This window comes from Elephas maximus, chromosome 6, assembly GCF_024166365.1.
Source record: "Elephas maximus indicus isolate mEleMax1 chromosome 6, mEleMax1 primary haplotype, whole genome shotgun sequence".
Classification (NCBI taxonomy): Eukaryota; Metazoa; Chordata; class Mammalia; order Proboscidea; family Elephantidae; genus Elephas; species Elephas maximus.
In genome coordinates this window covers 96279507-96303839 of record NC_064824.1, presented here as the reverse complement: position 1 = coordinate 96303839, position 24333 = coordinate 96279507, and the positions used below count along the sequence as shown (strand labels likewise).

Sequence of the window (24333 nt, the reverse complement as noted above, 5' to 3'; positions counted from 1 at the left end):
GGTACCCACTCCTTACCGGTCAGCTATGTCCATGGTAAGAATACAGGTGGGAATAGGAAAGGGACAGTGTCACGTACAAAACAATGTGGTTCCCGCTGGAAGCTAAAGCCATTCCCCAAGGGAGGGTAGTGCTGTTCCCAGAAGAAAGGACGAGGGTAGAGTTGGAGAAACAACAGTAGACTACTATAGGCATTTGTATACAATTTTTATTTCAAAGATTAGCACCTATGAAAATTGTTCATTTCAAAAGTAAACCTTCATTGAACTTAACCATGGGCCATAAATTTTATAGGCTTTCAAGACCTGTTATATCCCTGACCTTCTCGGCCCACTATTGCCACCACTCCCCCCTCCAAATTCTTAGCTAGACTATAATGAACCTCCTAAGTAGCAACTTCTACAGGAGGGAATATATTACAATGATTTCTCAACCAAGTTTCTCCTCATCTAGAGGAGCCCTCGGGCAAGAATTATTTTCTTGTTATTCTAGGTGTCTAATTTTGGTCTCAGATAACCTAAGAAGTTTTTGCAGTACAATTTTATTACTGGAAACAATTTCATTATAGGAGAATATTAAGCAACTATTACATTGAAGTCAAAAGGTCAATATCCACATAAAAGCCACATTTCTATCTTACAATTCTGCCTACTTATATTTAGCAAATTCTGAAATAGCACGATAGGCTCAGGAGAAATATTTAAGTATTTTTAAATTTTTCTTATAATTTCCTCCAAAAACATGTGGGCTGACTAATGTTTCAGTATACAGAGTATTTTTAAGGTACTGGTTCTGAGGTTTGGAAGATGGCTAATACTAAATCTTTTGTTGTCTTCTTATTCTAGTCAATGAAGTAATCTTTTCTACTGCTTGATATGCCATAAGGAGCCTGGTGGCACAGTGATTAAGGTTGTCAGCTCAAATCCAGCAGCCAATCTGTGGGAGAAAGATGTGACAGTCTGCTTCTGTAAAGATTTACAGCCTTGGAAACCCTATGATGCAGTTCTATTCTGTCCAATAGGGTCGCTATGAGTCAGAATCAACTTGACATCAACAGGTTTGGTTTTGTTTGTTTATTTTTTGTATGTCATAAATCCTTTCCTGTTTAAATCCATGTGATTAAGCAATATATGATCTTTGGAAAACAAATGTCCCACTTATGCTCATGATCAGGAAAACGATTTTCCAGAATATTAGTCATGTCTGAACGCCCTTTCTGAGTGACCAGAGATCTCTCTCGGTGCAGGTGCTAGACAAGGTACAACAGACCTCTACCTGTGGGTTTAAAGAACTGGTCTCCCATAGGCTATGGGTATAGGAGAAGAGAAGAACCAGATCCAAAATAAAAGGAGATCACACAAAAGAGACTGTATTCATTGGAGAAGACAGTCAAGAGTTCCCTGAGTCAGGAGGATGGGTTTAATGAAACATCTACTGAAGCTGAAGAAGAGCCAGTGGGGTCAAATCGCTTTCAAAGAGCTAGAATCCTAAGTTGTATTGAGACAGATCATATTTGCTGTCCAAAAGCTTATAATACAAACCCCGTCCAAAAGTTCTGAAGATTCCTTAGGTGACTAGAGGGTACGGAACTTACATTCTCAAAGTCAGCTCAGCTCTTACTTCCACAGCCCTGTATGTTCTCCACCATTGGATCAAATATGAAGCACAAGCTTACTTGAGTTCCCCACACACAAACCCTACTCACACAAATATCCGTGAATATAAGAGACTTCATCAATTATTTTAAAAGAGGCACAAAATGAGTTTACATGGCAGCAAAGTAAACAATCCCAAATTGAACATCTCTCTTGCCTAAATTATCTTTCAGTCATTTTACCACTGGATTATTTCTGCAGAGGTTTCTTCACCAGCTTGTACTTTTGGATTCAGTGGATTCATTTGACCAGTTAAAGACTTTATGATAATCAAATTGAAATATAATCTTTAACCATTGGACATTTCATACAATGTGATCTAGTTCCACACCTCCCATCAAAATGATAAATGGGCTTGATATATGAGAGTGAGTTCATTCATTCATTCTTCCATTCAACAAATATATACTGAATGCCTACCATTTGCCACGAGCTTAAGCTCACAGGTTTAAACCCCTAGGAAACTCTTGCCGTAATTCTATCCACCCATTTAAAAAGCCACAAATTATAGGAGAGATGTTTACATTTTCTTAAAATGCATGTGAAATCCACAGTGAAAATAATCCTCTTCTATAATCCTCCCTCCTAACTAGCTATTGGAGCCCTGGTGGTGCAGTAGTTAAGAGCTCGGCTGCTAACCAAAAGGTCAGCAGTTGGAATCCACCAGCCACTCCTTGGAAACTCTATGGGGCAGCTCTACTCTGTCCCACAGGGTCACTATGAGTTGGAATTGACTTGATGGCAATGGATTTGGTTTTGGTAGCTAGCTATTACAACAGGCCTGTCAAAGGGGCAAGTCACTTATCTCACCAGCTCAGTCCTAGTCCTCTCCCTAAAAGTATCCCAGTTCTTAACTTATCCTAAAAGGCATCTCAGAGTTAACATGTCCAAAACAAAATTCTTGAATTTCCCCCCAAACCTGCTTCAACTCTAATGTTCTCCGTTAATGTCATCACCTTTCACTCAGTTGAAAATTGACCTTGAAGTCATCTTTGAATTCTCTTTCTTCTTATAACAATCCATCAGCAAGTACTTTCTGTTCTACCCCCAAAATTCCATCTACCACCCTGTATCCCGCTTCTCACCATTCCCATCACAGTCACCTGGTCTAAGACAACAACATTTTCAACCTGGACAATCATAATATTTTCTAACTTATTCCCCTCATTCTCTCTTACCCCATTATAAAATCCATTCTACATCCAGCAGCCAGAAACCTAAACCCAATTATGTCCTCTACTGCTTAAAACTCTCCCAATGGTTTTTCATCACACTTGAAATAGAATCAAGTTTCCATGGCCCCAAAGGACCCACATCCATCATTCCCAGCCATGGCTGCTTATCAGAGGAGCTTTTAAAAATACCTAAGTAGCACCCAGATTAATTAAATCAGAATCTCTGGGGGTATGCTCAGGCATTTGTTTGATTTTAAGTGAGTATTCAGGGTAGAGAGTCACAGTTCTACATGTCCTGCTCTCTATCTTCCTCTGATTTCATCTGCTGCCACTGCCTCCTTTATTCATTACACTGCAGCCTGGCTGCTGTCTTTGCATTCTTCACACCAAACAGCTTCTCTTCTCTGCCTAGAAAGCTCTTTTCCACTCTCCACCCTCTACCACTGATCTTCACATCACTGGCTCCTTCCCATCCTTCAGGTCTCTACCCAACTATGCCCCCTTTGGAGAGGCTTTCCCTGACCCCCCTGTACCCTATAGCAGTGGTTCTCAAAGTGTGGTCTCTAGGACAGCAGCAGTGGTGTCACCCGAAAACTTGTTAAAAAATGTTAATTCCCAGGCCCCACTCTAGACCTACCGAATCAGAAACTGTGAGGAAGGACCCAGCAATCCATGCTTTAACAAGATTTTGAGGTGATTCTGATTCTCATTAGAGCTGGAGAAACACTGTAATGTATATTGATAATATGTATTAATGATCACCTCCACCCCACCACACGTTATTACCTGATTTTATCTTCTTTATAGCAACCATCTGGAATTCTTAATTTTGTTTTTAATTGTCTGACCCTGATCCCCCACACCCAGAAGAATAAGCCCCAGGAAAGTTTATGTTCACCTATGTATTCTAATCACCAATGATTAGAATAGTGCCTAATCATTACACACAGTAAGCGCTCAATAAATGTTTATTGACTAAATGAACCCACAAACAAACCAATCTTTCCACCACAGAAGCTCTAAGGGTTGAGTTTGGTTTATTTTGTTTTCCACTACAGACAGGGCCTCTGGGGAAGGGATCGACAATGGAAGGTTTCAGAAAACAATATCAAAATCCAACCAAATTGTCACACACTACTCAGCCCTGGCTCTTGTCAGAAGAGAGTCTTTTTAAAGGTTGACCATGCTTGGCTCTCACAGGAATGTGAAGTAATTGCTACTTATGACTAATGCACAGCTGAAAGTCCTCATTAAATCACAGGTAATCTGCCAAGGTACTTTTCCAATAAAACGAAACTGCAGTGGTGTCACACTCAAGAGGTCATCTTGAAAGCAGAGATAAGGAGGAGGCTGGGTATTCAGGTCAGAGACCAAGATAATCCTACCCCCAAAGGCTGTTCTCCCTTGACATGGGGACTCTGAAAATGGTGATGATCTATTCATATGTGTGTCTCTTCCTAGCCTACACCTCCACCCCCATTCACAATAAATGAAAAATTAGATATCTTGTTTTGATTTAAGTTTATTTGAATTATAGTGTGGACCTTTGCATATCGTTACTCACCACTTGTAATTTCTTTTTCTGGGAATGGCCTGTTCTTGTAATTTTCCTTTAGGCTGTTTGTCATTCTCCAGCTGATTGGTAATTAAATTCACTCTTGTCTATCATCTGTGCTGTCATTATTTTTCCCAGTTTGTGTCTCACATTTGACTTTGTTTTGGTGTTTCCTCCTTCAGTCATTATAAACTTATGTAGTCAAATGTAGCAATTTTTTATTTTAGGCCTTCTGATATTCTTGTCAATAAATACTAAATCCTCCTCTACTCCATGGATGTAAAAATATTCACCCACATCTCCACCAGTACTTCTATGGCTCTATAGTTTTAGGTTTAAACTTTCGATCTCTCAAAGTTTATTTTGGTGTGAAGGATGAACAAAGGATCTAGTTTTATTCTTTTCCAAATAACATGTCCATTTGGGAAACTTTATAACCTCAGAGTCTAGCAATGTAAAACTGTCCGTGGTTGACATTCAATTGGTTTGTTGAAATAGCTGTGGACTGCACTCAACAACATATCCCAAATAAAATGTGTGTATGATTTTATTATATTACAGTATATCAATATACATTTTAATATGTAATATGGACAACTGTTAACCAATATCTGTTACCTTATCACTAGTGCCAACAGTAATAGCTATTTATTGAGCACTTGTACTTTGTACATTATAAACCCAGTGTACATGATAAGTGATTTAAGACACATTAACTCATTCAGTCCTCAAAACAAGTCTGTGAGAAGTTTCTTTTCCTATCCTAATTTTACAGATGAGAATACTGAGGCACTAAGAGATGAAGAAATTTTCTCAGGGTCCTGTGGCTAACAATTGGCAAAGTCACACTCTAGAACTGAAGCAATGAAGATTCCATGCTTTAATCACTGTGTTATTCTCCCTCTCATAACACTGTTGACTACAAAATAGAGCAACAGGTTGTTTGTGCTATTAACATCTAAAAGTTGTGTACATTTTAGAGGAACATTCTGTATTTCTAATTTTATATTTCTAATTTGAAAATTGAATAAAGTATCACTTACAAACAGCATGCCCCTTTCCCACCCTAACCCTTACTCACCACCCTCCTCCCCCCGCAAAAAAATCATACCTACCTCGGAATTCAAAGCACTCAATAAAGCCTTTGGCTAAAGTATCTGATAAAAGAACTATGAGGGTCCTACACAAGATAATTCAAAACCCGATCTTTCTCTCTGTTGTTGCTGTTGTGTGCCATCAAGTCAACTCCAACTCACAGCAACCCTATATAACAGAGTGGAACTGCCCCCATAGGGTTTCCTAGGCTGTAATCTGTACAGGAGCAGATCGCCAGGTCTTTTCTCCTGTGAAGCCACTGGTGGATTCATACTGCCAACCTTTCTGTCAGCAGCCAAGCGCTTAACCATTGTTCTACCGGGGCTCCTTGAATCTTGCATGTTGTTGTTGGGTGCCGTTAACTCCAACTAATAGCAACCTTGTATGACAAAGTACAACTGCTCCACAGGGTTTCTTAGGCTGTAATCTTCACAGGAGCAGATCACCAGGTCTTTTCTCCTGTGGAGCTGCTGGTGGATTAAAACCACCAGCCTTTCAGTTAGCAGCCCAGTGCTTAACCATTGCCCAACCAGGGCTCCTTGGAATCTTGTATAGCCTCTACCAGTTACAATGGTTGGCCCACTAGAAAGTGAAACATTTTGCTAACTACTTGAGTATCCATTATTAGGTAGTATAATCAAAGCCTTACTTAGTTATGGACTGTTAGACAAGAGAACCTGTGGTGAATATGTCAAGGATAAATCAGGACAGCACCTCTTCTGACCTTATCTTTCGGGGGAGGCCAGAATCTTTACTGAGACAACAATACTTACTCATAAATGTTCGTAATAAGGTTCATGCCGGGGCAGATCGCTCAGTAAGCACAGTATGCACCAGCTTGCACCAAGCAAGATACACATGGGCTAATCCACACAATAACTGGGAATTATATTGTAGTTGCCGTTGTTGTTGTTAGGTGCCACCGAGTCGATTCCAACTCATAGCAACTCCATGTGGCAGAGCAGAACTGCCCCAAGGATTTTCTTGGCTGTAATCTTTACAGAGAGAGGTCTTTCTCCTGAGGAGCCACTGAGTGGGTTCAAATTGCCAATCTTGCAGTTAGCAACCGAGCTTAACCTTTTGCACCACCAGGGCATTGAATTGCTGACTAAACCTCATCGTCATGGTAAAAATGATTAAAACCAAAGCACAAAATCTTATTTTTCTTTTTTATTCAATCCATTTTCAACCACAAGTAGCTCTCTTCATTAACAAAAATCAGTACTTCAGTCCACATAAGCACTTGTGTTGTAGGTCAGTCCTTAGTTTGAACAAAAGGAAGATATGTAATTTTGCTCTTCTCTTTGGGTATTTTGTTACTGAACTTCTAGGGCTGCATTATTAAGTAGATTTAAATAAGATGTCTAAACTGATCGATATCTTTAATTCTAGCTTAATCTCAGCAGGTGGAATTCTATACAGCTTTCAGCAAGGCACGGATACCCCATGGCCTTGGAAAATGATTGCTTAGTGCAGAGCTGTAATAACAGTTTAAAAAAAAAAAAAGTTAAAAGCTCACATCTGCACATCTCTAAGTCAAACTAAGAGGGAGAAAGGGCAAATAAAAATCAACTGCCCACCTGGAACTATGTACTTATATAGTTTAAACAACACTTTTCTGATCTTAAATACTGCTTCTAATTGACTTGATTAAAGCTACATAATTCAATCAAAATAAAAATTGTACAATTTAAAAATCACTTTCTGAAAAGATTGAAACTAAAAATACTATTAAGGTATAATGTAAAAGATGATGTGTCCAGGTATAACATGACATTATAGAGATGGTCCTCTGTGACTGAAACTCTAATATTGCTTCCTCACCCAAGTGCAGCCTTCTTTCAAGACCAGAGAGTGAAGAAATGTATACATAATCAATTGAAGCAAATTGTAAAGAGAGCTGATCCATAGCTTTATGATCTCTGTCACAGTACTGCATTCTGGAAGGTAGCCAGCTGTTGTCAAGCCTTAATGAAAAATGCCAGATCAGTAGCTTTACTTCAAAACACAGAAATGGGCCTGATTAAATCAAGTAATTTCTATCAGATTTTGTTATCATCTGGAACGGAAACTCTAGCCTCCTTCTGAAAATTGAAAAGCATGATTTCTTTAATCGAGAAATTTCCTTTCTAAAAGTTACAACATTTTAGTCAATTAATCATTAAAGCATCAGTTACTTCATTTGCTTTCCTAGTGATATGCCTAAATTCCTTGGATTTATTTTCATTAAGAAGAGAAAAACCTCTATGTGCCATGCAAAATTATATCACAAAACCCATGCTTGACATTTGAAACTATACCACCTTTGGCTCTTTTTTTAGACCTGAAGACTATATCATTGGATATAATCTATCATAAAAAGAGCTGTATTTCTTAAATTTTCAAATAAAACACATTTTGAAAAAGGTAAGAAAATATGCTTTCATCTGTACAGTTAAGAAAAACATACTTTAAGGTGGTAGTGTTCAACCTGGCTACACATTAAAATCACCTGGGAGTCTTCAGAAAATAACAATACCTGACCTCACACAAGGAGCCCTGGTGGTAGAGTGGTTAAGCGCTTGCTGCTGACTGAAAGGTGGGCAGTTTGAACCCACCAGCCACTTGCAGGAGAAAGATGTGGCAATCTGCTTCTGTAGAGATTTACAGCCTTGGAGACCCTGTGGGGCAGTTCTACTCTGTCCTGTGGGGTTGCTATGAGTTGGAATTGACTCTACGGCAATGGGTTTGGGTTTCGGTTTCGGTGGATCCCAGACAGATCAAATCAAATCTCTGAGGGTGAAGCCTAAGCATTGGTAGGGTTGTTTGTTTGTTTGTTTTTTATTGTAGCAAGCATATACGTAACAAAGTATCTGACGTTTCAACAGTCTTCACATGTACAATTCAGTGGCATTAATTAGGTTCATCACGTTGTTCAGCCATTGTCCCCAAATTATAACATTACTCTGAACAAGCTACGCAGGTGATTCTAATGCAGCCAGGGTTGCAAATCCTACTCAGCGACCCAAACCAATTTACTTGTGAAGACTAGAAATAAAGTATATTTCTAGGGAAAGATCAAGAAATTTAAACATGTAAATTTTGAGATGCCTATGAGACATATATGTGGAACTGCCATGTCAGAGTTGAAGGTGTGAGTCTGAAGTCTGTGCCAGGAATGGTTTGGGAGTAACTTTTCTATTCAGCACCAGCCTTGGGATCTTTGCCTCACCGGCCCATGGTACAAAGCACAAAGTGGGTGCAGCCAATTAAATCCTTAGGGATGACGGCGGTGATGGTTGCCCAACATTGTAAATGCCCTAAATGCCACTGAGTTGTATGTACACTTTAAAATTATTAAAATGCTTAATTTTGTTATGTGAATTTTATCCCAATTTTTAAAAATTAAATTAAAATTTAATGAATACTTAGGGAGCAATTATAAGGCCCCAAATGAGTCACATATCTACATGGAAAAATCATTATAAATCATTTGATCTTTTCCTTCATTTTATTTTATAGCCTTTTCTCTTTGGGACTAATTGACCTTTAAGTGTTCTTTAATCTTTATATCAAACAACCGATTGTTTTTAATCTTTCATTGTAAGTCTGTGCTTCAGGCAGTTGGTGTTTGTTTTCAAAATTCCATGTCTGAAGTTTATTTCCAAAATGCCTTTTTCCAATCTCTGTAGTATTCAGAGGCCAATAAATGGCACAGAACATCACAGGGTACTTGGGAACTGAAATCTAGCTCGTGGGAAGGTGGAATGAGGAGAGAAAGGGGCTTTACCAAATCTTATCCAGAGGTCAGAATATAAACTTATGCCTCTCCTCCTATGTGAAAGTATGCATTCATGGAGTATCAATCACCTTGATAGTCCTTTTGAATATGGGAAAGACAGAGAGAAACCTGACTTAATTGCTATGGTAACAGCAAAGGCATTGTGAATGTGGATATGGATATGCTGTCTTCGAAAAGTCAAAAGCGTCAGCAGAGTCTCCTTCTCAGCACTAATGAACACTCTTCCACCACAGCTGCACATTCATCAACTTCTTTGAATTCACTGCAAGTGAATCTGGGTGACCCGTTAAGCATTTTATCTTAATGTGTGTTATTCCTTGCTCACACTACTTTTAAAATAGCTGAAGGAAGGAATTCCTTGGAAGAGAGCTTCCTGTCCATTTACAGACCTAGAAGGGATCCTAACAAAAAAACACTTGTTGGTAAACCAAAGCATTCCTGCAATAAAAGAAAAACCAAAACCAAACCCACTGCCGTCGAGTCAATCCCAACTCACAGCGACCCTACAGGACAGAGTAGAACTGCCCCATAGAGTTTCCAAGGAGCGCCTGGCGGATTTGAACTGCTGACCTCTTGGTTAGCAGCCATAGCTCTTAACCACTACGCCACCAGGGTTTCCACAAAAAAGAAGGAACCATAAATACATTCCTTTTAAAGTACTCATATTTTAACCATAGATGCTAATACTGAATGACAATTGCTAACTTGCCATAAACTCTAATTGCCTGAGACACATTAGAGTTAAGTGTGTGGATCCAAAATGATCTCACGTTTCTCTCACGGATTTCTGGAAGCATTTTATACCTGTAACCATTTTTAACCCAGCTTACTCTTCTTTTTTTTACTCTTCTAGGAAGTTTATTTTAGGCTTAGATATTTAAATACTGTATCAAAAAAAAAAAAAAACCACTACAGAAACATGTCAAGTGAGATTTCATAAAATTGTTATATAATGCAGGCCATAGCTTAGGACAACGTATAAAATAAGGAAAAACTATACACTGTTTCAGATCAAGAACCTTCCCCCCACCTTTGTCCAAGACACACCCCAATCTTAAATCACTCAGCAAATCCAGTTCTATTGACTTCCATCAGCTCTCAATTTTCCCTGATGATAATGGACCAGAAAAAGTAGTGGTCACCAACTACCCTCATTCTGCCCAACCATCCCAGGCTTTTTCTGAACTAATCTTTCTAAAGATTTGCAATACTTTCTTTTCCTTTCTACTAGCCATGGAGGCATTAACATATAGAAATGACACAAAGACAGAACGGGAGGCAGAAAGAAAAGGAGGAGGAAATGAGGACAACTTAGATAATTCTCCAACTAGATAATTTGCTCCTGAATAATCAAGAATTCGCTAAGAAACAGAGTCCACTTTACTCATTGAAAGCTAAAAAAAAAAATCCTTTTTTAGAGCCTTAAATCAAAGGCAAGCTTTTAAAAAGCAGAAAGCTAGAGAGCCAGTAACTGCTCCACTTACACAAATCAAGGAGCAGATACTTCTGTGTGTGTGTGTGTGTGTGTGTGTGGTTTAAGTGAAAGTTTACAAATCAAGTCAGTCTCTCATACAAAATCTTATACACGCCTTGCTATATACTCCTAGTTGCTCTCCCCCTAATGAGACAGCATACTTCTCTCCACCCTGTATTCCTGTGTCCATTCAGCCAGCTTCTGTCCCCCTCCGCCTTTTTGTCTCCCCTCCAGACAGGAGCTGCCTACATAGTCTCATGTGTCTACATGATCCAAGAAGCTCACTCCTCATCTGTATCATTTTCTGTTTTATAGTCCAGTCCAATCCCTGTCTGAAGAGTTGGCTTTGGGAATGGTTCCTGTCTTGGGCTAACAGAAAGTCTGGGGACCATGACCTTTGGGGTCCTTCTAGTCTCAGCCAGACCATTAAGTCTGGTCTTTTTATGAGAATCTGAGGTCTTCATCTCATTGCTCTCCTGCTCCATTAGGGGTTTTCTGTTGTGTTCCCTGTGAGGGCAGTCATCGGTTGTAGCCAGGCGCCATCTAGTTCTTCTGGTCTCAGGCTGTTGTAGTCTGATTTATGTGGCCCTTCCTGTCCAGCAGCAGATACTATAAAAAAATATTTCTTTTATCAATTTCTCATTTTTATGAATTAACCCTAGACCTCACAAAAAAAAAAAATGAAAAAGAACTATAACAACAACACCAGTACACCTGAGCAGATCAGGATGCCACTTCTAGTGTACGTGATCTTCCTTTCCTTTTAATACAATGAAATACTTAAAATCCTCTGCCTTCAGTTTCTTTACCACTCTGCACCCCATCTCCCTACCCCACTTTAATATTAAGAACTCAAGTCCTCAGTCCATGTCTCACTCACCTTTGAACCCCTGCAATACCTGAAATAGTGTCTTACTCGTAGTAGATACTGTAAACACCTCTTTATTGAACTAAATTAAAAACATCTTTCTTCACACACACACACACACACACACACACACACACAAAGTGAGTTATCAAGAAAGCGTAAGTACCTAGAAATAAGGGGTGGCTTTGGCCACTGGGATGGGTAGATGCCCTAGAAAGGGAATTTCTAAACTATCACAAGCTGAGAAAAGTACTCATGTCCCCAACACAACTTCCTGCCTCAGGATCACAGCAGTGAAACGAGCCACGTCCAGTGAGATGGTAACCTTGTGGAAGAGATAACTGAGTGTCAGAAGGCCCTGTAATCAATATGAGTAGCAATGGCTGAACAGAGAAAGTATGAGGAGGATCATGGGGGCCTCAAAACAGAATAACTGGCAAATCTATGAGCTCATTGGTCACACCAAGTCTTACTCATTAAGTATTCAAGAGAATTTCTTCTAAAATAGCCCAGTCCTGATCCATGCAGTATAGTTGATAGGCTAACCCTAAACAAAATTGCAAAGAAATGATGTGTAAGGTATGTAAAATGACCACAGCCCTCCAGTTTCAACAATCTCCTCCCACCCCCTTAACTCCTGTTTGCCCTTTTATGTTCAACTACCTGATGTAGTAATAAAAACACTCAAGAAAGGATCTGAGCATAGTCATTTAAACTTCTGTATGAATTTAACCTTGGGAATAATGGCTCCCATGGTTGGTTGATTGGTTGGTTTGAGTTGGCTGATTGGTTGGTTGGTTAGCTGGAGGAGGAAAGAGGTCCTTTCTTGTTCCCCTGATGTCTTACTCAATAAGGCCATCTCTAAATGGAAGACAGAAACCCCAACAAGACCATTTGTGTAAAGATACTTTTACGTGGCATAGCTTCTGCCATGAAAGGGAAAAGAATGAATGGAATTTGAATGGAGAAATAAGTAACTTATTTAAGGACGTGTTAGTGTAGATTGCCTTATAAATTGTTGCTATCCACAGCAGCAACTGAGCATCCCTGTAATTCTAGTTCAGGTCAATGGCTATCTTTTTAAAAAAAGTAAAACTGAAATATCCTCAGAGTATTGTAAATTATAGCAAATATTCCAGACTGCTGCTCCAAGGTGGATAAGGCAACACGGCAGTGTGTAATGAAAACTGTTTCCACTGGCCAGACCTAAACACTTTCATAGGGATAAAAGGAGCTCAGGCCAGCTGATATTTGACAAAAGCCCAAGTCAGCTAAATGGGGAAAAGACAGTCTCTTTAACAAATGGTGCTGGCATAACTGGATATCCATCTGTAAAAAAGTGAAACAATACCCATACTTCACACCATGCACAAAAACTAACTCAAAATGTATAAAAGACCTAAATATAAAATCTAAAACAATAAAGATCATGGAAGAAAAAATAGGGACAATGCTAGGAGCCCTAATACATGGCATAAACAGTATACAAAACATTACTAACAATGCAAAAGAAAAACTAGATAACTGGGAGCTCCTAAAAATCGAACACCTGTGCTCATCCAAAGACTTCACCAAAAGAGTAAAAAGACTACCTACAGACTGGGAAAAAGTTTTTAGCTATGACATTTCTGATCAGCACTTGATCTCTAAAATCTACATGATACTGCAAAAACTCAAGGGCAAAAAGACAAATAACCCAGTTAAAAAATGGGCAAAAGGTATGAACAGCCACTTCACTAAAGAAGACATTCAGGTAGCTAACAGATACATGAGGAAATGCTCACAATCATTAGCCATTAGAGAAACACAAATCGAAACTACAATGAGATTCCATCTCACTCCAACAAGGCTGGCATTAATCCAAAAAACACAACAGAATAAATGTTGGAGATGTTGTGGAGAGACTGGAACACTTATACACTACTGGTGGGAATGTAAAATGGTACAACCACTTTGGAAATAGATTTGGTGCTTCTTTAAAAACTAGAAATAGAACTACCATACGATCCAGCAATCCCACTCCTTGGAATATGTCCTAGAGAATTAAGAGCCTTTACACAAACAGATATATGCACACCCATGTTCACTGCAGCACTGTTTACAATAGCAAAAAGATGGAAGCAACCAAGGCGCGCATCAACAGATGAATAGATAAATAAATTATGGTATATTCACACAATGGAATACTACACATCAATAAAGAACAATGATGAATCTGTGAAACATTTCATAACATGGAGGAATCTGGAAGGCATCATGCTTAGTGAAACTAGTCAGTTGCAAAAGGACAAATATTGTATAAGACCACTATTATAATAACTGGAGAAATAGTTTAAACAGAGAAGAAAATATTTTTTGCTGGGTGCGAGAGGAGGGAGGGAGGGAGAGAAGTTTCCACTAATTAGTAGGTAAGAACTATTTTAGGCAAAGGGAAAGATAACATGCAATACAGGAGAGGTCAGCATAACTGAACTAAACTAAAAGCAGTTTCCTGAATAAACTGAATGCTTCGAAGGCCAGCGTAGCAGGGGCGGGGGTTTGGGGACCATGGTTTCAGGTGACATCTAAGTCAATTGGCATAATAAAATCTATTAAGAAAACATTCTGCATCCCACTTTGCAGAATGACTTCTGGGATCTTAAATACTAGCAAGGGGCCATCTGAGATGCATCAATGGGTCTCAACCCACCTGGAGCAAAGGCGAATGAAGAACACCAAAGACACAAGGTAATTATGAGCCCAGGAGACAGAGAGGAGCACACAAACCAGAAACTGCATCGGCCTGAGACCAGAAGAGCTAGATGGTGCCCAGCTACACCCAATGAATGCCCTGACAGGGAGCGCAACAGACAGCCCCTGAGGGAGCAGGAGAGCAGTGGGATGCAGACCCTAAATTCTTGTAAAGAGACCAGACTTAATGGTCTGACTGAGACTAGAAGGACCCCGGAGGTCATGGTCCCCAGACCTTCTGTTAACCCAAAACAGGATCCATTCCCAAAGCCAACTCTTCAGACACAGGTTGGACTGGACAATGGGATGGAAAATGATACTGGTGAAGAATGAGCTTCTTGGATCATGTAGACACATGAGACTATGTAGGCAGCTCCTGTCTGGAGGGAAGATGAGAGAGCAGAGGGGGTCAGAAGCTGGCCAATTGGACACGAAAATAGAGAGTGGAGGAAAGGAGTGTGCTGTCTCATTATGGGGAGAGCAATTAGGATTATATAGCAAGGTATATATAAATTTTTGTATGAGAGACTGACTTGATTTGTAAACTTTCACTCAAAGCACAATAAAAATTAAAAAAAAAAAAAAAGGAGCTCAGGCTCAGCTGCAGGCAACAGACACTGCTTAGGCTCTGTCTCTTTTTCTGAGACATCTCCCTCTTTCCTTTCCCTGTCAAAGTGACCCTTATTTTTATTCTGCCAAAATTAAAAATTAAAAAACCTGTTCCTGTCACGTCTAACCCACAGCAACTTCATGTGTTACGCAGCAGAACAGCTCCATACAGTTTTCTTGGCTGTAATCTCTATGGAAGCAGTTGCCGGGATTTTCTTCCACAGCACTGCTAAGTGGGTTCAAACTGCAAACCTTTTTAGGTTAGCTGTCAATCACAAACCTTTTGCACCACCCACAGCCAGAATTTACTCATGTGAAATTTACAGGTCTTTGAACCAATTCACTGGGGTTCAAACCCCTGCTGAGAATTTACTTTCCACCCCAGATATACTGAATCATAATCTACATTTTAACAAGATCTCCAAGTGATTCTTATGTATAATAAATTTGAGAACCACCGCTCTACTAGTGGTTCTCAGAATAAGTCCCTAACTAGCAGCATTAGCATCACCTGGGAACTTGTTAGAAATGCAAATTCTCAGTAGGGGCTTGAATGGGAAAAAACCCATCAGAAGCCCTGGAAATTTAAAAGGGTGAGCATGGAATACAATCTGCCCCAAATCCCTCCTTTCTTTCCATACCATCCTGCAGCGGACCCCTCCCTTAAGACCTGCTGTCCACAATCCCTGCTCACTCAGAGTCTTAATACAAAATAAGTCATGACTATCTTAAAGAGTAACTTTCTGCAGTGTTCAGTAGACTATCTTTATAGAAAAGAAAAAGAGAGTAGAAAATGCAACACACCAAATAAGCCCTTCTCTACTGGAAAGGTCTTTGATGACACTGGTCTTTTTCTGCATATATGGAAACTTCTGTGAGTTACAGATGCAATTAATAACTGCAAACACACCCCTCAAGATGTGTCTTGGCAGGCGCGAGATGGTTCTCTGATAATTCTGGAGGCAGATGACCCACAGGATTACGGATTTTCCCTCAGTGTTACACTATATAGCTCAGCCAACATGGCCACTGATAAAAGCAGCTGTTTGGTACAAATCAATATACTAAACCAAAAAAAAACCAAACTCATTGCCATGGAGTCAATTCTGATTCATAGTGACCCTATGGGACAGAATAGAACTGCCCCATAGGGTTTCCAAGGAGCACCTGGTAGATTCGAACTGCAGCCAAACTCTTAACCACTATGCCACCAGGGTTTCGGGATCTGTAAATCATTTTTTCTAAACTTACAAGGAGAGAAAAGTATTAGAGAATAACCTGTAGTAGGCAAATGAAGTTTTTTTGTAGAATAAAGAATTAAGAAGGAAAATACAAGACCCAGTTATTTTATTTTTAAATCCTTAATTTTCACATATTCAAAGTCATCAACCATAAAAGAATCCAAATATAGTTCTCTCAAGGTACTTCCCCAAATAGCTGGACTGTCAAGTAACTCACCTCTGAGATTGAGTTTAGCCATATAATTTGCATGTATTCTTTTGTGAAGAATAGATTTGTTTTACTAGTGTTTCTAATGACCAAGCTTGCATAGTTTATTGAAACAATGCAGTAACTGAAGACTTTCCTCCAATGATATTTTCAAAATAGTCTGTTTAAAATGGGGAGGCGGCAGTTGGGATAGGTAGTAAATCATACACTGAAAGGTCACTACCTTCTCTTATAAAAGTGTGTTCTCTGATCGAAAGAAGCCAAATGGCATGTATTCCACCTTGGATCACTTTGATTCCTTTTAGGTTGCTCATATTTATACAGAGTGGTAGTAATGAATGCTTCTTCCCTCTGGAAGTTTTCTAACGAGTAGTCATTTGCACTATTTACTGCATGCACTCCCATGCAGATTCACCCCATGGGAATGACTTCTACTTCCCTCTATTTGACACTCAATGAGACATTTGTATATCACAGCAAAAAAATGGCAGCTGAATGGCCTTAGGCAGTAATTTTGATTCAATAATTTAATTCAGAATAAGTATATTTTGTCTTCTTTTTCTTTCTATTATTCTATACCTTCGCACTGGTAGAGAAACAATGAGAGAAGGTGCAAATCAAACAATAAGAAACAAAAATTGAGGAAGAGACAGAAGATACTTTTCTGATCACTCACTTTTCCAGTTACCTAGCACTGTTTTCACCTTGCTCTTTAGAATTTGCACCTGCCCAGAATCCAAATGTGTAGCTTTCCATCCTCTTTCCTAGAATCAAACCTATAAAGTACCAACTTCTAATTACTACTATTCAGTATCTTTTAATAGCCCACATCCCTTCTACCTAACCCCTGAAGCTTTTGAAATCAGACAAGAGAAGAAGGAATTTTTGCAGAGGATTCCAATGAATCATTGTGAGTCACAGAAATGGGCCAGGTCACCCCTGATGGTCTGCTAATAACAGAGCTGCAGACGCTTCCAAGTGAAGACTGGCGGCCTTCCCGGCCACTGAACAAAGAGTGTAAGAGGGGAAACATCTTCATTTCCCAGAACAGAAACATGCCACCTGGTCACCTGGAAGGTGGAGTTTCCTTCTGGAATGTTTCTAAGATTGCTAATATAAAGGTATAAAACCAGAAGGGAAAAAGATACATAATAAATGGCACCGTGGCACAAATGAAGCTGGAAAATGGCTGACGCCTAACTTTTTCTTTGTTTATTCACGAACATAGTTTTAAAGCTAACATTTCAGCTGAGGTTACAGGGTCTCATTTAAGTATTTGAGACACCATGCTAAAGTGTGCTCATTACAGAAAATTTGAAAAATTAAAGTAGGGGAAAAAAAAACAAAAGGGGAAAAAATTATCTGAACACATAAAGACAATGACTATTGACTTACTGGAATATTTCCTCCAGACATTTTTGTAGGCATGATTTTTTTTTTAACATTATTGTGCCCAGATATATACATAATTGTGAATCATGTTATTTCATTTACTATTATAACATTTTTAAGTCATAAAAACTCTTCATAGATATATTTATGACTGAATTTAATCTTGGTATTAAGTGAAAGTAGAGTCAGTGATTTAACATTTTTTTAAAAAAAGAAAGTCTAAAGATACATTCCCATCATCAGCATTTCATCACATAATTCTCAAAAATATTTTTGAACTGTGGGAACTAGTGCGAATTTTAAAAAGAGACAGGTCCCTAACAATGCTTACAACACTTCCAAAACAATAAGCCATTCCGGAAATCTTCAGAGCCAAAAACTACCAGTGACAACAATGTCAGCATGGGTTCTACTCAAAGCATCTCAAATGTTTATTTAAAACATATTTCAAGCCTTGACTAACAGCTATCTTGCTTCTTTAAAAATCTCCTGATTAATGGAGCTGAGAGAAAATTTGTATTAGTAACAGCCTAGAAGCTCCTAAGAGCTCTTCACAGTTAGCACCTTGCTGTAAAATAAGGCACATTTGCTTGTTTAATGCCACTGGGTGCAGAGCCAAGGAGTCATTGACAGTTAAATCATTTATGTTGAGTGATAATGTAAATCAGAAGAAAATGCTTGTCTAAAGGGAAGAGCTAATATGTCATTCTGCATGTTTAGCCACACCATAATGTTTTGAGCAAGGCTAAAGGAAAACTTGATACTTATATGAAAGGAAGGCTCTGAAACTGTATACATTTATTTGAAAAATGTGCCTATGATGACTTGATGCAGATATAAAGTAATATATAATCCAAAAATTTTTCGTATCATCAGATTTCAATAAAAAATGACCATTGGTTCTAAAGTTAAGCTTTATAGTTTGTGCATTTCTCACAAAATGGACCTTCACGTTTTTCCTTAAAGAAAAAAAAAAAAAAACTATACTCTATTTCTCAATTTTCACATGATCTTGCAATGGGTTTTTTTTTTTTTTTTTTTTGGGTCTTGCCATAACTTCACTAATGCTAGTTATAAGTATCTTTTCAAGTTATTCCCAACAAACTACATGATCTTAAAATTTTCCATAACGCACACAGATGCTGACAGTCAAATCATCTCGTTTTAGGAACAGAACTATGCCATCTAACCCCTAGGAAAAAATATTAATATCTCACCCTCACACACTTGAATCAGAAGCTTGATCCATGATGAAAGGTGTCTATTGAGAATCTCTCCTCCCAAACACTCTTTCCAAGTGAGCCAGAGAAGTTTCTAAATCTGGAAACCAGCATAGCCATTCATTTCTCCAGAATTTTTGTTAAGATGCACTCTGAGTTGACTTGTTTAATAACTAGCTGTTTCCCTTGAGAAAGCTAATTATATTTAATAAATGCTTCTTTTTGCCTTCTGCCTTTCTCCTTTGTAGTACTAACATTAGCAAATGGCAGAAGGTAACCTTCAGAATGAGAATGACAGAACGAAGCAGGCAAATTCATGCCTAAAAATTGCAAAAGCAAGAGACACACAGAAGAGGGAAATACACTGAGGGGCCCATTTCCATTGCTAGTGCCAAGATGAGTCTAGGCAATACATAGATACAGAATTAAATAACATTGGATCACATAGTGAGAAAGCCAATCCCCTTTTGGTTCTCTTTCAGTCTTTCTGATTGCTTCATAGCATCATGGAGAACATCTAAATTTGGTGCTAGTCTTTAACCCCTTTCTAACACTAGCTGTGGTAGGTTAAACAAAGCTGCAGATTCTTTGCTATTCTTCTCATTGAAAGATAGAGTCTAATTCCTCTCTTCTTGAATCTAGACTCATCTTAGTGACTTAACTAATAGAAAGTAATTAGGATATTTTGGGACTTTGGAGACTAGGTCATAGTAAGTCCAGCAGTGTTCACTCTTGGAACACTTACTCTTGGAACCCAGCTACTATGTGTAAGTAGAGCAAGTCACATGAAGAAGCAATGTGTAGGCATTAAGGCAAACAGGCCCAGATGCAGTCCAAGTTAACAGACAACATCCACTGCCCAGCCAAGTGACTACCTAGCTCAATTGAACCTTCAGACAACTCTAGCCCCGCATGAGAAATTCCCAATGAGAATCACCAGATGAACCAAGTCAACCTACAGTATCATGAGAGACAGTACTAAATGTTATTTTGTGCACTAAGTTTTGGGCTGCTTTCTTTTATGGCAATTGATACCAGAATACTTTCTACTCTCCCCTTTCAAGAAAAAGAGAACACGCCTCAGATTCAGTGAATGCTCAGGCCAATAGAAGACAAAAAATAAAAAACTCTTATCTTTTAATTTTACTTATTTGTATGGCAAGTCATAGTGGGTTTTTACTAAGGTAGTAACTAAAAATAGATGCTTCCTATGAGTATGTTTAAGTTAAAGAAAACAAATTTTTAAGTATCTAATAAATTATAATTTGAGTTTGAAATCTTCTGACAAAAAAATGATGGTGCTATGTGAATGGCTGACATTTGGGAAACACTGCACAAAAAGAATGAAGGGTGTTGACATGGAAAGGTCCTAAGAGAAGAGATTGGGCTCAGGAAACAGAAATTTGTTATTTTGTTTAACCAGTTGTCATCGAGTTGATTCCAACTCATGGCGGCCCTGTGTGTGTCAGAGTAGAACTGTGCTCCATATGGGTTTCGATGGCTGGTTTTTTGGAAGTAGATTGCCAGACCTTCCTTCTAAGGCATCTATGGGTAGACTTGAAGTTTCAACCTTTCAGTTAGCAGACAAGCATGCTAACTTTGCACTACCCAGGGAAATGGAATCAACTCCATGGCAACTGTTGTTTATTTTGCTTACCCACTGTCATCAAGTCGATTCCAACTCCTAGCTACCCAGCAGGGTTTCCAAGGCTGTAAATCTCTACAGAAGCAGACTGCCACGTCTTTCTCCCTTGGACTCCTGTAGGTTTCGAACCACCCGCCTTTCAGTTAGCAGTTGATTGCTTTAACCACTGCACCACCGGGGCTCCTTTATTTTGCTTAGGGGTAGTAAAATGGCAGTGTAAAATCCAAAAGTGGGTTCATCCCATGCTTGACACACTCTGATGTTCTCTATCTGTACATCACCACTTATTCCTGAGTTTCCACTGCAGTAACTCCGACCTCTCCCACAAGGGTGGTTTGGAGGCTCCCTAGCATTGCCACCCTATTCCTATACTCTTAAAAAAGAGGTTAAAAAAAAAACCACAGTGAGCCTACTGAACTTTGACAAGCTATTTGCTGACATGCTATGTGAGCAGAAAGTTCACACATGTTGTAAAGCAGCATGTAAGACTTCACAAAGATGGGAGGGAAAACAGGGCTCCTCAAAGACAAACCAAAAGCCATAACTGGCAGACAATAAAATTTAAATAGAATGGAAGATGACCTTCAAAACAAGTCTGAATTTGATTCAGAACGTGTTTGGATTGCACAAAAAAAAGGAGGATGGATGTGCTATTAAAGGGATGACTTTGAATATTATACTTAAGAGCACTTGACACCTACTGTAAAAGTCAGGTCATCAGTTAGAAGAGAGAGAAAAATGAGAAGACTCTAATGACAAAGGTGCAGGAAGGGTTCTGCAGGCATTTCTACATATCTCAGCACCTGACACAGTGCCAGGCACAGAGGAATTCTCAATAAATTTGCAAATGAGTGAGTTCCTCCATGGGTCTGTGCATGGAGAAAACTTGTAATTTAAGACAACAAGCAGACCATTAACTGGGATGCATATCCTTGGGCTTTTGTAAATACCAGAGCAGCATATAATTTCCTCCATAAAATATACACTTGCCCTTCTCCTTGGATGTGAGTGGCTCCAGCCAACCAGCCTTGCATTGTCAATGTCATATTTATGATTTGACCAAAGTATAAATCATCACGAAGAAGAAGAAAAAAGAGAAGACCCTCAATGAGATGGATTGACACAGTGGCTGTAACAATGGACTCAAGTATAACAATGATTGTGAGGATGGTGCAGGACCAGGCGGTGTTTTGTTCTGTTGCACATAGGCTCTCTATGGGTCAGAACCAACTCGATGGCACCTAACAACAACATAAATCGTCACATCACAGAGCTTCGGGTTTATTCTCAAATACAAGAAACTGAAAATGTTCAATCTGGGAAACCCAAGAGCCTACTGTATTCACTTAGAAGAAATTTCTTCCCAGAAGCTGAACACTGATGACTGATTAAGCAATCCACTGGCTAGGACTGAGCCACCCACCCCAAAATCAAGCTGTTTTTTTAAAACTTTCCAACATGCTTTTATAGCTTATAAACAAATCCTCCACAACTCTGATGAGTTTATTTGTATTTTTTGCTGAACCATTGCTTTAAAATTGTACTTTATTATCTGAATACAGTTTTTTTTTTTTAATATGTAAACATTTTCAGTGTGGGTAATTGCATGTGTTGTTGATAACTTCCTAGTCAGAATTATGAAGAATTATTTTTTTTTTTTATATCGCTATTTGTAAAAGACCACCAGGAAAGTTCAAGAGGGATTTTTAATCTGATTCATAAGCCAATTTTTCCATCTTAAAATTAGAAATAATGTTATGCTACATCCATGAAGGCCTGACTACCCCAATTTACTCAAGAAAAAAAAAAATTTTTTTAACAGAGCTAGAAATCTGCATTTCTTTCACTTTATTCTATGTTCAGTTCTACATCATCCCCAATTATTGTGGAACTTCTAAATGTTTCATTGTAATTGCTCAGACTTTTCAGTCAACCACTTAAATCCTCAAAGTATAATGAATACTATTCTACTTGTGTGACTAAAAAAGGAAAAGGATATTTAACTGAGTTGCCACGTGCCCCATGCTAACAGGCATTCTCAGACCTGGCTCTGTCAGATCTTTCCTGAACCGCTTAAGTGCTTCGGTTTCCTTGTCTATAAAGAGTAAATAATCATAGTATTGCTCATAGGGTGTTGTTAAGATTAAATAAGTGTAAATGACTATAAAATACTATAATGCATGATAGATTATGCACTAAATTTTAGCTGCTACTATTATCATTGTTGTTTTTATTAGGATTTATCACAAGTTAACTCAAATTCATGCAAATCTAAAGTTAACTCTATCAGAGCTTCCTCCACTACCAATACCAATGGGAAGTTCAACTGAAAAGATGTTTGCACACTGTGATATAACTGTTCTCAATTCCTCAGCAACTAACAATTCACCAGTGAACAAATCAATGAGCACTTGTCTCCGTGCCCAGAATTCTGCTAGATAGGGTGCTTTCCTTAAATAACACACCTCAAATGCAAAGGGCAAAAAAGAAGAAACATGAAATATATAAATATATAACACAAGATTGCATAATTAAGTGTTAAATTGTGAGATACCAACTACAAGATCTGTAGAAATTCTGATAAGAGAAAGATTAGTGTGGGCTGGAAAATCAGCTGATATTTTAGAAAGATACACAATTTCTATTGGGCTTAAACTCAAAGAAGTATATTTCTGGTGGGAGAAATGGTGTAAGAAAAGGTACAGAGGTGGGAACGCCCTAAAGTTTGAAGAAGACCCTAATTAATAAGTGTGCCTTTTTTTTTTTATTTCATAGTTTTCATGCCATTATAAAAAATACTCAGAAACTGACAGATGCATTACATAACCTGGGTAACTTTCTATCATTCAATACAAACCAAATTTTCAAAAGAAATACGATCGCTAGACACTGGGGGCACCAATATACCTTCAATTTCATCTCTATATCCCTTTTCATTAAGCTGGTAAGTTAAACTGCTCATAAATCAAAATACAAAGGTCTTTTGTGCTTTTGGTTTGCAATGAACACTAAATTGGCTTTCATATAATGCTGGATATTTGCCTTCTTTTGGAAAACAGCTGCAACAAATTTATAGAAAACATGCTAACTCATTCCACCTCTTTGTTTTATATATATATTCTCCTAGAGTGCCCAAGACAACAACTTAATCTTTTGACATTAAACACTGTTGGTAATAACAATCAATAATTTTAATAAACATAAACCTATGTGAGCAAAGATAGGTACTTTTTGCATATTTTGTTGTACACTTAGTCTATTCTGCAATCATTTCATTAATTTCAATTGTTTCACTTAGCAGAAATGCTGTAGTAAAATGAAGCAGCCATTTGGTTAATAATAAAGAAAAGATGAGGATAGAATTTCAGGAGCTAGATAAATAGTAACAATTTCCAGTTCCAAGACAGAAATCTCAGTCTTCCTCAGGCACTTGTCCCCTGCCCATTCGCATGTAGTATCTCATACTACACCGTGGTGTCCAATATCCTCGTGTTTCACAAACTACTCAACATCAAAAGCACTAGCGAGAAAGGGGATACCAGTGAGCCTCCCAGGGAGCATTCTGAGACAGCCTTCAGAACAGCTGTTCATCTGACACTGCTCTGTAGGAAGAGCTGTACTATTCTGAACAGCTCTGTGTTTAATGTATTATATTTAAACCCACAATTTGAGAGACTACTGGTACAT

The 24333-nt window shown here is 38.5% G+C and overlaps 1 protein-coding gene across 6 annotated transcripts in view; it reads right to left on the bottom strand.

Annotated features, from left to right (window-relative positions):
• PLCL1 (phospholipase C like 1 (inactive)) overlaps positions 1 to 24333 on the bottom strand; it is a 499112-nt gene that overhangs the window by 232786 nt on the left and 241993 nt on the right. The window lies entirely within an intron of this gene.